This window comes from Anopheles arabiensis, assembly GCF_016920715.1.
Source record: "Anopheles arabiensis isolate DONGOLA chromosome X unlocalized genomic scaffold, AaraD3 X_pericentromeric_contig0016, whole genome shotgun sequence".
Classification (NCBI taxonomy): Eukaryota; Metazoa; Arthropoda; class Insecta; order Diptera; family Culicidae; genus Anopheles; species Anopheles arabiensis.
In genome coordinates, this window is record NW_024412094.1 from 55,001 (window position 1) to 70,000 (window position 15,000).

General features: G+C 51.7%; 1 pseudogene; it reads left to right on the plus strand.

Moving 5' to 3' along the window:
* The window catches only part of LOC120907681, an 8,798-nt pseudogene extending 4,369 nt beyond the window's left edge, over positions 1–4,429 (plus strand).
* Positions 4,430–15,000: the final 10,571 nt, after the last annotated feature.

Consider the following 15,000-nt stretch of genomic DNA (forward strand, 5'->3'; position numbering starts at 1 on the left):
AGGCGAACGATTAGATCATAATGGTTAGGTTGCTACAACATAACCAGAATCATAGTTATGCTGCATTTCAGTTAATGTGGCAAACGATTAGGAAGAATCTGCGGATATAGTGTTGATTGCAGATCCGTATCTGGCAACAACCAACGTCAAAGTGTTACGCAATGACGATAACACAGCAGCGGTAGTGGTTAACGCGGACTTACCAGTTAAGGTAGTCAGTAAGGCTTTGAAGGGTTTAATGATAGTTGACATAGGTGATATGCGAGTGGTTAGCGTTTACGCGCCACCTAGATTTAGTATGGAAGAGTTCCAGAACATGTTGGATAACACGGTAATGGCCGTAACCGGTATCCACAAATTCGTTATCGGGGGACTTCAACGCTTGGTCAGTAAGTTGGAACAACCAACTTGGCGAGCGTGGAGAAACCCAGAAACGAAGAGGTGAGTTGGTTTTATCAACCTTTGCGCAGATTGACGCAATTTTATTGAACGACGGCAGCACCCCAACTTATGTTGGACCAGGGCGCACGTCAGTAGTTGATCTTACTTTTGCGAGCCGAACCGTAGCAAGATCATTTAAGTGGGTGGTGTTATCTAGCTATATGAACTCTGATCATCGTGCAATACGAATAGATCTTGAGACGCAAAGCGTGCGTAATCTGTCCCGACCCATAACGGGATGGAGCATCAAGTATTTTAGCAAAGATATATTTGAAGTTATGATGCAAGCCGCTTTTGAGACCGAGGTCACAACAAGCGAAGACTTAATGCGTATACTTGTCACGGCGTGCAATGCGACGATGACTAAACGTAAGAGGTACACTCTAACAAGAGTGCATTTTGGTGGACGTTAGAGATTGAGGCACTTCGCAAAGAGTGCAAACACCGCGATCGATTAGCGCAAAGAGCTTTTAATACTGATCTCTATTCTACTTTTAGGGACGAGTTCAAGGTGGCACGGAATGCCCTCAAGCGATTGATCAAGCATACCCGACAGAGGAAGTGGAAAGAGTTCCTGGGAACAGCGAACAACGCATCATTTGGTATAGTATATCATACGTTCAAGAAAGTGGCCGAGGGTTCGATTGGACCCCGAACCATGACATTGGACGAGTTTAGGGAAGTGGTGAGCGAGCTTTTTCCTACTCACCCAAACACGGTGTGGCCTGATTATCGTATCGATCAGCCACGAGAGTTTGAAAGGGTAACTAATGATGAGATTCTTGCGGTTGCCAGGAGACTACCTAACAAGAAGGCGCCGGGACCAGATGGTATCCCGAATGAGGCGCTGAAAGTTGGTATGTTGACTGCAACCGATGCATTTTGCAGGGTTTACCAAGGCTGTTTAGAGAACGCGAAGTTCCCCGATGAGTGGAAAAGGCAGAGGTTGGTGTTAATACCGAAGCCGAACAAACCACCAGGGGAACCGGGTTCAGTTCGCCCCATTTGTCTACTAGACGGGGCAGGTAAAGGTTTAGAACGCATCATAGTGCAACGGCTAAATGCACACATCGAGGAGGTCAACGGACTGTCTGACGACCAATTTGGTTTCAGAAGTCGTCGATCTACAGTTGATGCGATTCAACGGGTAGTGGACATTGTTTCGGTAGCTAGAAGTAGAAACAGATACAGTGGACGGTATTGTGCGGTTGTTACATTAGATGTTACTAATGCTTTTAACAGTGCTTCATGGTTGGCGATTGCAAATGCTTTACAGAGAATTAACACTCCTAAATATCTTTATGATATCATTGGTGATTATTTTAGGAATCGTGTGCTGATGTATGATACCACAGATGGACCGGCAGAGATTGCAGTCACATCGGGTGTACCTCAAGGCTCGGTACTTGGCCCAACGTTATGGAACCTCATGTACGACGGAGTCCTACGAGTTGCAATGGTGGAAGGTGCACGGATTATCGGCTATGCAGACGATATAGTACTGTTGGTGGAAGGTAATTGTGTTGATGATATTGAAATTCTCGTTTCCAGTCAGATTCGCATCATCGACCGATGGATGACCGACAACGGATTAAAGATAGCCCCGACTAAGACCGAGTTTATTATGGTCAGTTCCCATCAGAGGATACAGCATGGGGCTATCAGGGTAGGTGATCACGTAGTACATTCGTCGCGCAGCTTAAAGTACTTGGGGATGGTCCTAGATGACCGCCTCGATTACACTTCACACATCAGGTATGCGGTGGAGAGAGCGACGAAGCTATGGACCACCTTGGTAAGGATGATGCCTAATAAGGCAGGTCCGAGTAGTAATGCTAGGCGAGCAATTGCTCTTACTGTTGTGGCGAAGGTCCGGTATGCCTCGCCCATTTGGTGTCATACCCTTAGATTTGCTAACCGTAGACAATGGCTACGACGGTTTTACCGGCCAGTAGTCCAGCGAGTTATCTCTTCTTTCAGGACAACTTCTCATGATGCAGTCTGCGTGCTTGCGGGAATGATCCGCTTCATCTCCTCCTGGACGAGGACTCCAGGACTTTTCATCGGAGACGAGCAGAGAACATCGCCGGATCGGTTGCACGTAACATGGAACGTGTCACAACTATGGAACGATGGCAACGAGAATGGGATGAGAGTGTTCACGGTCGGTGGACATACCGTCTCATACCCGACGTCAACAGATGGATAAGTAGAAGATTTGGTGGTGTAGATTTCTTTCTTTCTCAGTTTCTTTCCAGCCATGGCTTCTACGCCTACCAGCTTCATCGGATGCAGTTAACGGGTTCGCCGCTATGTGATGCGTGCGAGGAACCTGAGGACGCCGAACACACGATATTCCATTGTGTACGTCATCGTGAATTAATCATCAGACTTCAGCATCAAGTCGACGAGGAGTTAACGCCGGAGAACATCATCGGAGTTATGTCTGCTAACAGATATAACTGGAGCATGGTTCATCAAGCAGTACGGGCGATTATGATTCGACAACAACATCGAAGACACGTCATCGAACGAGGCGAACGACGTGCTTTGCTCGCCAACATCCAGTTGGCCTTGCAGAGCAGCGACAGTGACGACGAGTAACGACAAGGATTCATCGTAGTTCATCGTAGCTTCATCGCCGAGGGCTAGACAGTGGCTAATCACCACTGTTGGAAGCCATTCGTTGCCTGGGATGATGGACATCCACCGCCCGAGTGACGTCGATACCCTAACGGGTGATCCACTCGGGGCCGGTTGAAGGCACGGAGGGTTTTAGTGAGTAAGAATCTCACACTACCGGGGTTGATCACCCAGGTGTCTTATGCAAGATTTCCCTTCGATAACAAAAAAGGTAGCCAAATGCCTCGTCATCTAATTAGTGACGCGCATGAATGGATTAACGAGATTCCCTCTGTCCCTATCTACTATCTAGCGAAACCACAGCCAAGGGAACGGGCTTGGATGCACTAGCGGGGAAAGAAGACCCTGTTGAGCTTGACTCTAGTCTGGCATTGTAAGGCGATATAGGAGGTGCAGCATAGGTGGGAGGGCTTCCTCGTGGAGCTCGCCTCTGAGATACCACCACTCTTACTGTTGCCTTACTTACATGATTGGGTGGAACAAGCGCGGGCCCCAGGTCCGGATCGTGCGCGCACCTCCTCCGGGGGCTGTGGCGGCGGTTCGCCTGCGCGCGCCCAATGCGCCGTGTTTCTCGCTCAGCGTCCAGTGTGTCGCTGGGTGGTGCCGCCGGGGAGACTGCATCGTAGCATCGTCGTGTGTAGCGTGTTACCCGCTTGTCCGACCGTGAGCCGTGGCCCGCAAGGGTACAAGCTTGCGTACGTCGGTGCATTCGTGGTGCACTGCTTCTGCGCGGTCGATCGTTTATGATGTCACGTTTGCCCCGGTTCCGCGCGCCGCCCGGCTCGAAGACTCCTGGACAGGTCCTTTCGGTCCACGTCATGGACAGTGCCAGGTGCGGAGTTTGACTGGGGCGGTACATCTCCAAAACGATAACGGAGGTGTCCAAAGGTCAGCTCAGTGTGGACAGAAACCACACGCTGAGCATAAGGACAAAAGCTGGCTTGATCCCAACGTTCAGTACACTTCGGGACAGCGAAAGCTTGGCCTTACGATCCTTTTGGTTATAACGAGTTTTTAGCAAGAGGTGTCAGAAAAGTTACCACAGGGATAACTGGCTTTTTTTTTTTAAATCAATCGGGTTGTTTATTTATAACAGTTCATACATACGTGTTATTTGACCCAACCCTCGCCTAAACCGCCCTTTTGCCCTGCGAAGGGTCTGAGGGGGTTGTTATGCTCATATGAGCAACCTTAATCCGTGCATAGCGCACCTATCTTTTTTTTTATTTTTCATACTTCGTTTTTCTCCTTTTTTAGATTCTTCATATTTGCCTTTTGAGGCCTCCCACTTTTCATCTCCTTCTTGTTTATTCTTCCTGCCTATCGGAGGACAACTCAGCCTCAACCGCGGCTGCGGCCTCGGCTTCGGTCAGCCCTACGCGGGGCACCTCAGCTGCCATTGTCACTGCTTCTGAAGGCGGAGCTGCATCGGCTGGTTGACTATCTCCAACGTCGTCGTTGTCATCGCTGTCGTTAGCTGAAGCTGGTCGATGTGTGCCGTGCATTTCTGCCCGGGCTGCGCGCTGTCGTTCCCTAAGCCTCGCCACCGCGAGACGGTTAATCTCCGTCTCCGCTCAGTCCTTGGTGAGGGCGGTGGTGGGGCTGGGCGTTCAGCTTGTCGCTGCTGCGTTGCGGCTCTTCTGACTGCGTTGCGGTTGTCATTATACCGCCGCAGTCTCTCTTGTCGAAGGACGTCAGCGTTTCGGAGCTGGGCGTTGTCGGCAAGTACGCCCTGCTCGAACAAGGACGTACGGAAGTCGTCCCAGTCGCGCTGAAGCACTGACGTAATCTGCTGGGCAGCCTCGCAGACGTTGCTCCAATTCTGCTGACTCTCGAGCATGTGGGCCAGCAACGTGTCCGGATTGATGCCGTTCATCAGTTGCTCGCGAACATCGGCGAAGCGTGGGCACAAGAACATCGCGTGTTCGGCGCTCCCACGCACGCCGGGGCAATGCGTGCAGTCCGGGGACGAGGTGAATTTCATGTCAGCGAGATACTCACGGAAAAATCCGTGACCGGAGATTATCTGCGACAGATGAAAATTCACCTCTCCATGCTTCCGCGACTGCCATGCACCGATGTCCGGAATGAGGCGGTGTGCCCACCGGACGTAACTGCTAGCTTGATGACTAGCCGCGTCGCTGTCCCAGGTGGCCTGCCACTCGGCGATGGTCCTATCTCGTTCCTCCTTCCTTAGCTGCGCGCTGCTTCCAGTCCCACGGCGGCTGTGCACCCTGGTGTCCTCGCGGATGGCTCTGCAGATCGGCAGTAGACCCGCCAGCAGCACTGCGGTCTCGTACCGAACCGTCCGGAACGTCCGGGCCACGGCGATGGCTGACTTGCGCTGGACTCGCTCCAGCAACCTGCGGCACTCGCGAGTGTTCAGCGCCTCGTGCCATACAGGTGCAGCGTAGCGCATAACCGAATCAGCCACCGCTGCCAGAAGACGGGACTTCGACATCTTCGGCCCCGGTGGTTCGGCATCAACCGACTGACCGCCTGCGCGGTCTGCTCCGCCCGCTGCGTCACTGCAGTCACATGCGGCAACCAAGATAAATGGTCGTGGACCAACACGCCCAAGTGTTTGATGTAACGCGAAAAAGGTACTGCTACTCCTCCCACGTTGATGGTTATGTGGCTTGGAGGCTGCTTCAGGCTAGAGATTATGGTCATCTCCGTCTTAGCCGGTGCCAGCTCCAAGTGGTGCTGCTGCATCCACTGGTCGACTGCTGACACCGCTGCTTCCGCCACTGCTGCAGACTCCTCCGGCGTCCTACCCGGGGCCAGGACGACCAGATCATCGGCGTAGCCAATGACTTTGGCCTCGTCGGGTAGGGGAATCCGCAGCACCCCGTCGTACATTACGTTCCACAATGTTGGGCCCAAGATGGACCCTTGTGGAACTCCCGCGCTGACGCAACGTACGACGGGTCCCTCGCTGGTAGTGTAGATCAGCTCCCGATCCGAGAAATAAGACTGCAGGATTTTCAGCAGAGCTGAGGGGACCCCCTTTTCCCGCAACGCGTTGGCGATTGACTGCCAACTTGCAGTATTAAATGCGTTGCGGACATCCAGCGCAACCACCATCAGGCAACGTTTGTCGCGGCTGTTGGTGCGACCAAACGCGCTGGCCGTCTTGCCTGCGTCCACCAAGCTTTGGATGGCACTGATGGTGGATCGTCCACGACGAAAGCCGTACTGCGCGTCCGAAAGCTGCGGTGAATCCGGGTCCTCGAGGTGTCTGTTCAGGCGATTGAGGATAAGCCGCTCCAGCACTTTGCCTAGTGCGTCCAGCATGCACAGTGGCCTGTAGGAGCTGCTTTCTCCGGGGGCTTTACCTGGCTTGGGCAGCAGTACCAAGCGCTGCCGTTTCCACTGTTGCGGAAACGTACCAGTGTTGAGGCAGTCCTGGTACACACGGCAGAGAACCCCGGGTACTTCTCAATCGCGACCTTCACCGCAGCATTGGGGATCCCATCCAGTCCTGGCGCCTTCCTTAAAGCCATATGAGCCGCGATCTCCTGCAGCTCTTCGGGGTCACACGTTCTAAATTGGACGCTCCCGAATCGACATCGCCGGTTTCCGGCCAAGAGACCGGTGGGTGGGTGGGGAACAGATCGGAAACGATCCGTCCCAGCTCGACCGGGTCTGTCTCAGGCGGTACACGACTGCCGCGCAGATGAGACAGAACAACCTGATACCCCATTCCAAACTCGTTCTCCTCGGCGATGTCGATAAGCTTAGCAAACTCTGCGCGTTTGCTAGCTTTAATGGCTTTCTCCAATCTGGTCTTCGCAGTCCGGTGCTCAGCTGCGGCGAGACTCCTCTCCTGCAGATCGGCGGTTAGGCGCATCCGTTCACGGGCCGCAATGCACTCATTCCGCAGCTCTTCAATTACCGGTGACCACCAAAAGACGTCGCGATGTTGATGCTGCAACACGTTGGGGGCTCGCTGCATGGCAATGTCGCACGCGTCGACCATTGCGTCGACTAAGCCAGCATGGGTCGTCGCCTGTTCCACAAAGTTCACGTCCTCGAGAGCAGAACGGAAACTCTCTTCATGGAACTGCGTGGTAATCCATCGCCTACCAGCGCAGATAACGCGTTGCCGGCCGGCTGACGGACCACCATTCGACGACCCGCGGGACTGTTGTTCTGCTTCCCCAACGGTGTATGTCACCAGTTGGTGATCGGACCGGGCAAACTCGTGCACCTCCCACGTTTCTGGCCGAGCGATGGACTGAGTGGCGAAGCAGACGTCAATGACGCTGCTGGTGGCCGCTCCTCTGCCAATGAACGTGGGTTGATTCCCGGAGTTGACCACTTGTAGCTGAACACTCTGCACTAGCTGCAGCAGATCTTCACCTCTCTGGCTGTTCCTGGCACTACCCCACTCCGTGTGCCAGGCGTTAAAATCGCCGGCGATGACGACGTGGGAGTGGGATGATGCCTCCAGCTGAACAGCAGCCAGAAAGCCTTCATAGTCCTCCTCTGGGCGTCTGGGTCGAGCGTAGCAGCTAATGAAGACGATGCCACCAATCTGTGCAGCTACAACTCCAGGCACAGGACTGCGCCACACCCGCTGGATTGGGTAAGAGCTTGTAGCCACAACTGCTACCGATTTGGCGGCATCGTACGCCCAACGCCCGTTGTTCGCCGGTGGTCGGTAGATGTCCGACAGGAGCAGGACGTCAGCACGGTGTTCACGCGCTGCTTGGAGCGCCAAGTCCTGCCCTGCCTGACAGTGATCCACATTGATTTGCGCAACTTTCAGATTGAAGGCGAAGCCGGATGTTCGCAGCTCATGTGCCCAATGCGATGAGGTCCACCGCAGGCCGCGCACTTGACGTCGCTGGAGCAGTCCCGGGCTTTGTGACCTTCACTGCCACACCGGATGCAGAGTTGCTGACGGTCTGTCGGGGAACGGCATGCGTGAGCAAGGTGGCCGCGCTCCAGGCATCGATAGCAGCGTTGGCGCTCAGGTGCTGCCTTTTCGACGCCTCTGACTTTGCTGATGCAGCCACACAGTCGGAGCTTCGAACCCTCGAGGGCAGCGGCAGCCTTAGCGGGCAGGCGGACTCGAGCTCGCTGGGTGCCATCTTGCAGCTCCCACGCGCTCACTCGGGCGATTTCAATCGGCTCCTGGAACTCTCCCTCAATGGCCTTTTGATGTCCTCTACTGTTGCCAGAGGATCGATGTTCGTTATCAGGACATCGGCCATGTCGGTGATCACCCGGGCTAGTCCGGCGTCACCAACAATCTCCTGAACTTCTGCACGGACCAGGCTGGCGTTGGCCGAATTGCTTAACTCCATTCGGAGGTTTGCGGCGTGGCTGCGCTTGCCCATTTTAAGGTGGTCTGCAAGGCCCTTGTGCGGGTCTTGTTTAACCGCATCCCGAACTTTCCGGTACAACGTGTACCAGGAGTGTCCGGCACTCGGGACCACCTCTATCTTGTCCGGCCTTGGCCAGACCTTTGCTGCTGCCGCTGCTGCTGTTGATGCGCCTGCTGCCGGAGTTGCGGCGGAACATACCGCTCACCCTGATGTTGCTGCTGACGCTGCTGCTGCTGTTGCTGCTGCTGACGCTGCTGCTGTCTACGCTGGTGCTGCTGCTGCTGTTGCTGCTGTGAGCCAGCGACCACCTGTTGCTGCTGCTGCTGCTGCTGCTGCTGCTGCTGCTGCTGCTGTTGCTGTTGCTGCTGCTGCTGGGAACGTGGCTTACCCGTAGCTTTTCCGCGATATCTACGCCGCACGACCTCACTAAAGGTGAGTTCCGGCACAACGTCTACGCGGACGGCTGTCGATGCCTCGCTGCGCGGCGGCATGACTGCGCGCGACGTCGACGCGCGGGGCTGCTCCTGCTCGTGCTGGTTCCGCTGCTGCTGTTGTTGTTGCTGCAGCTGCGGCGCAGAGGGTCGGCGCGGCAACGGAGTCGGAGGTTGGCGCGGACTAGCTGACGGTTGTCCGCCGGCAACCTTTGCTGCCAGAAGAGAGTTGAGCACGTCTCGGTCGCGCTGATGTGCGGCGGCGAGCTTCTCCATCTGTGCCTCCAACTTCTCCTCTCGTCGTTTTGCCTCCTCCTTTTCCTCTTGTAGCAGTTGGCACATGCCAGTTATCTGCTCGGAGAGGCGAGCATTTTGCTCCTTCATTTCTGCATTCTGCTCCTCTAGTCGTTGGATTGTTGCCTTAAGCAACTCGAGCTCCGGTGTGGCCGTGGCGGCCTTGGATGCCACGGCGGGCTTGTTGTTGCCTGTGACACTGACCCTAGGCAGCGCCACTCGAGGCTCGGTCACAAACAGCTTCGAGCCAGATGCCAAGCTGCTACGGCAGTCCACAGAGACTGACCTCGCACTCGCGCGCGTTGACATCCTGGATGATGCCATCATCTTTGCCGACTTTCAGGTTGGTGGGTTAAATAACCCTGGGGTCGATGTGACCCCGGGGTCGGTTGACCCCGGGGGGTCGAGATGACCCCAAGTATGCAGCGCCGTCTAGCTGGTGTTCTGCCGCTCAATCGCTGCTGTAGAATCCTTCTTCCACGCTGGTTTTTCCACTATGGTCCGACTTGCGACCCCCCTGGTGGGCTGGGGGGGAGGGGTGGCGGGTGGCGAAAAATTACGAGAGGGTGCGTCGCTCACGTGGGGAATGGATCCGCACCAATCCCGAATTTTTCCGGCACTTTTAGGGATTTTTCGAAAAATTCGAGCAGTTTTCGAGTTGCTCGAACTACTCGAATCGAGCAGATTCGAGCTGCCGCGGGCACTACACTTCTTCTCCGAATTTTTCTGCGCACTTTTTGTAAACTCGAGCACTTTTCGAGCAGTAACGGACTTTTCAAATTTTTGCCCCTTGGGAACTGCTCCCCGGACAAAATTTGTCCCTTGGGTATTATAGAACTGTCACCAAGAAACGTCAAAAATTTTTTTCACGATTTTCACAAATTTTTTGATGCAATCTTATTGTACGCATAAAAACAAGCACAACGGTGAAAACCGCACACGAATCCGAGCAAAACTCGCGGAGTTATTCGCGATTTGCTATTTATTTCGATTTTTCGAAAGCACGTGCTCCGGCGGTAGCACCCCGACACTTTTATTTTCTCGTTTTTCACCGATTTTCGTTCTGTTTTTTAAATTCACGTTCAGCGTCACTACGCGCACCTTTAAAATCACATCCGGCACGAATCCGTGCGTTTTTCACTGAGTTATTCACATTCAAAGTTCCCCATACAAATTGTATGGGGATGTAAACACACACTTTTATGCACTTTAAACTTCTCAAAACGTCTCGAAAACACTTTTAAACGCTTTAGACAGGGATAACTGGCTTGTGGCCGCCAAGCGTTCATAGCGACGTGGCTTTTTGATCCTTCGATGTCGGCTCTTCCTATCATTGTGAAGCAAAATTCACCAAGCGTAGGATTGTTCACCCTTTCAAGGGAACGTGAGCTGGGTTTAGACCGTCGTGAGACAGGTTAGTTTTACCCTACTGGTGTGTGCTTATAGTCGCTATCTTAACGGAATTCCTGTGCAGTACGAGAGGAACCACAGGTACGGACCACTGGCTCAATACTAGTCCGACCGGACTTTGGTATGACGCTACGTCCGCTGGATTATGCCTGAACGCCTCTAAGGTCGTAGCCAATCCGAGCTGATAGCGCTTCTCAAACCCATTAGGTGTTCGGAAGCTAGCGGGCCTAACAACCCTCTGAGATCCGTTGGAGTCTGCGTCTGCAGCCCGGCGTCTCATCCCGCTATACCTAGGCCGCAATGAGTGGAGTTCGCTGCACGTGTTAGTACCGTAACTGGGAACGCCGTTGGCTTGAGCTCTGCCCAACGTGGATATACCTAGTTTCGACACCTATCAACCGCCCGCAAACGACGGGACTTCAGGCTGGGAGCTGCGAGTTGTAGAGATGCGTTCGCATCGATCCTCTCAGGCGACCCATGCTTGGTGGTTTGTCCGTGTGCCCCTTCCTCGATGTGCGCAAGCTCGTCTTGGTCTGGGGACCACGTCGACACAGGGGATACTCTTGTGAGAGCATGAGTGTACTAAGTTGAGTGTAGCAAGGGAACGCGTGCCCCTTCCTCGTTGGCGTAACTAACCAACTTGGTCTGGGGACCGTGGTACCGTGCTCTGGTGAAGCTTGGTGCGTGCTCCTTCCTTGTCAGACGAGTGACTTGACCTGGTCTGGAGACCGTTCCTTTATACTAGTGGACAAGAGTTGGCTACTTCCGTGTCAGACGAGTGACTTGACATAGGATGGAGAAGGACACTTAACACTAATGAGCTTGTCGGCGTGCCTCGTTCTCGACTTGATTGTCTTGATGTGAGGACCGTGCGGACCACACCAGTAAGCTTACACATGCTCGTTACAAGTTGTATAAGTTGACCCGTTTGGCCCGGTTGCCTTGCACATGATGGTGTTGACCATGTTCGGTTAACAGGTCGTGTGTCGAGGTGGTCGGCCTTGGTAGTAGGATGTCTTGTGCATGTGACGTGTTGACCTGGTTTGGTCGGTGTGTCGTCGTGTACGAGATGACCTACTTACCCGTCAGTTTTCCAAGTTGTATCATGTGTTGACTTAGTTGACGTGTCATGTGCTTGGATGATTAGCGTACGGGTCATGTATGGTGCGCTTGCTTCAGTTGAAGGGATGTACTAGTACAGTTGTATTAATTGTTTATTTCACGATCTGGTCTTTTGGCTGGATCGTGAAAAACGCTAAGTCCCAAATCCTGAACTCGAGAAGAAAGCGCCAATGACAACGTTTTTGACTGGAGCTCCCTAGCATTCGGCTCTTTTCTACTTTGAAGGGATGCACTGTTGTATGAATTGTTTATTCACGAACTGGTCGTTTGATTGGATCGTGAAAAAAATCGCTAAGTCCCAAATCCTGAACTCGACAGGAAAGCGCTGATTGCAAACATTTTGACTGGAAGTCCCTTGAAAATGGCGTTTTCGTTATTGGCATTATGTGGCACGTTTATTGTGGCTAGAACATTAATTATTCACCAAATGGCACCAAAGCTTGGCAAAAGTCGCGAAACACTCCTATCTCGACGCACCAGCAATCGCAACTTGATGCAAAATAAATTGCACAAGCTAATGATACTTGTACCATGCACAGTACACCGTACCAAAATATACCCCTGAAAGTGTGCAATTTGGTGCTACCCTAGGGAATATGTATGGGGAAGCCTAGCTACGTGTGTCGCACGTTCCAAGTTGCATGGACGTCGAACAGAGGCATGCAAAAGCACCTATCTAGGGAATTACTCTACGTTCTAGTAGCAAGTGCGATTTTCCGGTCCAGCACGGCAGTACGCCTGCACGCATACACTCCATGTACCAAAAATGTACCAACCTAGGCGTTGCTCAGTAGCTTTTGGCGGCACATAGAAAAAGTATTCGAGTTCAGATTTTTGGAACTTAGCGTATTTTTAAAACTAACAACGAAAATTAAATTATAAATCGGTAAACGGCTAGGAGTTGCTCAGCAGCTTTTTGCGCAACGTGGCAAAAGTATTCGAGTTCAGATTTCTGGGACGTAGCGTATTTTTCAATCATAATAAACCGAATCAAACATAACAATGATGAAACTTACACCATGTCCCAAGGTTGTGCACAAAACGTAACGATAAAGTGCTGGCGAAGTTAGAGGTGCACCAAAATTGTGTACCGATCAGGGAAAGTACTCTACGTTCCTATGATTTGGGTGAAAAGTGTTGATTAACTGCTGGTTAGAATAGACAGTTGCTTATCATACACATCGCAAACGAACACCCCTTAGTGAGCATTAGCAAAAGTCAATGGCACAAAGCAATTGCAATACAAACTGATCAAGTACATTAAAGAACGCTAAGTACCAGGACTTCTTTCCAAGAATGGTGTCCGCGACGGGAGGGCAAGCGTCCTTCCCAGGTTTTCCTAGTAAACCTTGTATGGTAAACATACCCAAGCGTGTCTGTAAGCACGCAACGAAAGTCACGAACGGGCACATACCTAGGGAATGTACTCTACGTACTTGGACTTTTGTCCAAGAATGGTGTCCGCGACGGTCGGGCACTGCGACGCAATAACCAAATCCTAGGATTGTAACTTTAGTGTGCACAAACATAAACATTAACGCGTTCGCTCGGGCTGCGCCGTCCGTGTTGAACACAAATGTGGGTGATTATATGCGTGGAGGGACAAAAACATACGAGGAGGAGACAGTTTTCTGCACGATGTGCACAGAGCTCATTTCGTCGTCCCGGGCGAATGGAAAACACAAACATCGCGAGTATCGTTCTAGGTTTCTGTCTATAAAAGGGCAGGCCAAAAGGTGACCGGTTGAGATAAGCGTTTTAAGCATACAAACACTTTATTGGAACTTTTGATACAAAAACAAGGTACGTACATGTAGGTTGTACCAACATGGACATCTATGAACGCGTACGCTCGGGCTGCGCCCTCCGTCTTGTACTTTCCTGATCGGTACACAGTTTTGGTGCACTGCTATTCCGACCGGCAACTTGTACCAACATATACATCCATGAACGCGTAAGTAGTGTACTTTCCCTGATCGGTACACACTGTTGGTGCACGGCATAAGAAAAGAGCTAAAATGGTCAAACTCAATCCATTTCAACAATAGATAGTCGATAGTAGCTGTGCCGATGAAGTAGGGCACGATGCAAGTTAATGTTGTTTAATGAATAACATGTCCGCCATACATTTCAGTACAAATTTGCTCGGTCAGACCTACAAAGTGCTATATCTCGAATACGAGGCGTCGGACTGGGGGTTGTAGAACAATTTTAAGTTCGTCTAATGATTCTACATCCGATTCTGGATAGCGGTTTTTTGACCACTTTTCAATATTTTGTGACACCCCGAACCTAGGGGCAGCTCCCTAGCTTTTTTCAAAAATGTGCACCGAACGGGCCGGAGAGCTCGTGTGGCTCAAAACATGTTTTTCGCTAAAACACCTCAAAACGTGTAAGGAACGCACCCTAGCTCTTGTTTTTCAAAAGTTATGGCCATTTAAAGTGAGGTGGTTTTTTGCTTCAAAATAGCTATTTTACCCGTCCCTATGGCCATGCTTTAAATTTTCACGAAAATGCAAGGTCAGACCTAGGCCGGGCCATATCTTGAATACTAAACGTCGCAGACATTGGTCGTAGAACAATTTTAAGTTCGTCTAATGATTCTACATCCGATTCTGGATAGCGGTTTTTTGACCACTTATCAATATTTTGTGACACCCCGAACCTAGGGGCAGCTCCCTAGCTTTTTTCAAAAATGTGCACCGAACGGGCCGGAGAGCTCGTGTGGCTCAAAACATGTTTTTCGCTAAAACACCTCAAAACGTGTAAGGAACGCACCCTAGATGATGAAAAGTGCAATCAGAATGTCCATCGACAACTTTGTTGGGGGTACCATTTTACTCTACGGGCCAGTAGCTTAGGCGCGCCAACAGCGCTTTCCTTTCGGGTTCCCATTTTTGCCCTCCTGGGATTATGATCATTTGTTCATTGCCTACTATAGGGAGGGTACCTTGCTACGAGGTCAAACATGAAGATTGCACCAAATCGTAGTTTTTACCTCTATTTAGTCGTAGGAGCATGGTTTGCAGTGGCAGTGGGTCATTAAGCCCCCGTTTGGGTCATACGTCCCCTCCGCGATAAAAATCGTCGTATGCCTATAGTCCGAACTAATGAAGCAAAAGTGGTGTCTGGTGGGCTCTGCCGATGATTTTAACCTATGATTTTGAGCTTCCACCCTATCAAAACGTTCCCTGGAGCAGTACATCACGGGTCTACGGACCCAAAGACTTCGTCGTGATGGTTTCTAGTAAAAAGTTGTAACAGCTAAGGGTTTTGAATACGCGTATATTAACCATTGCTTGAAACTAAGCTTCGTTGTCTTT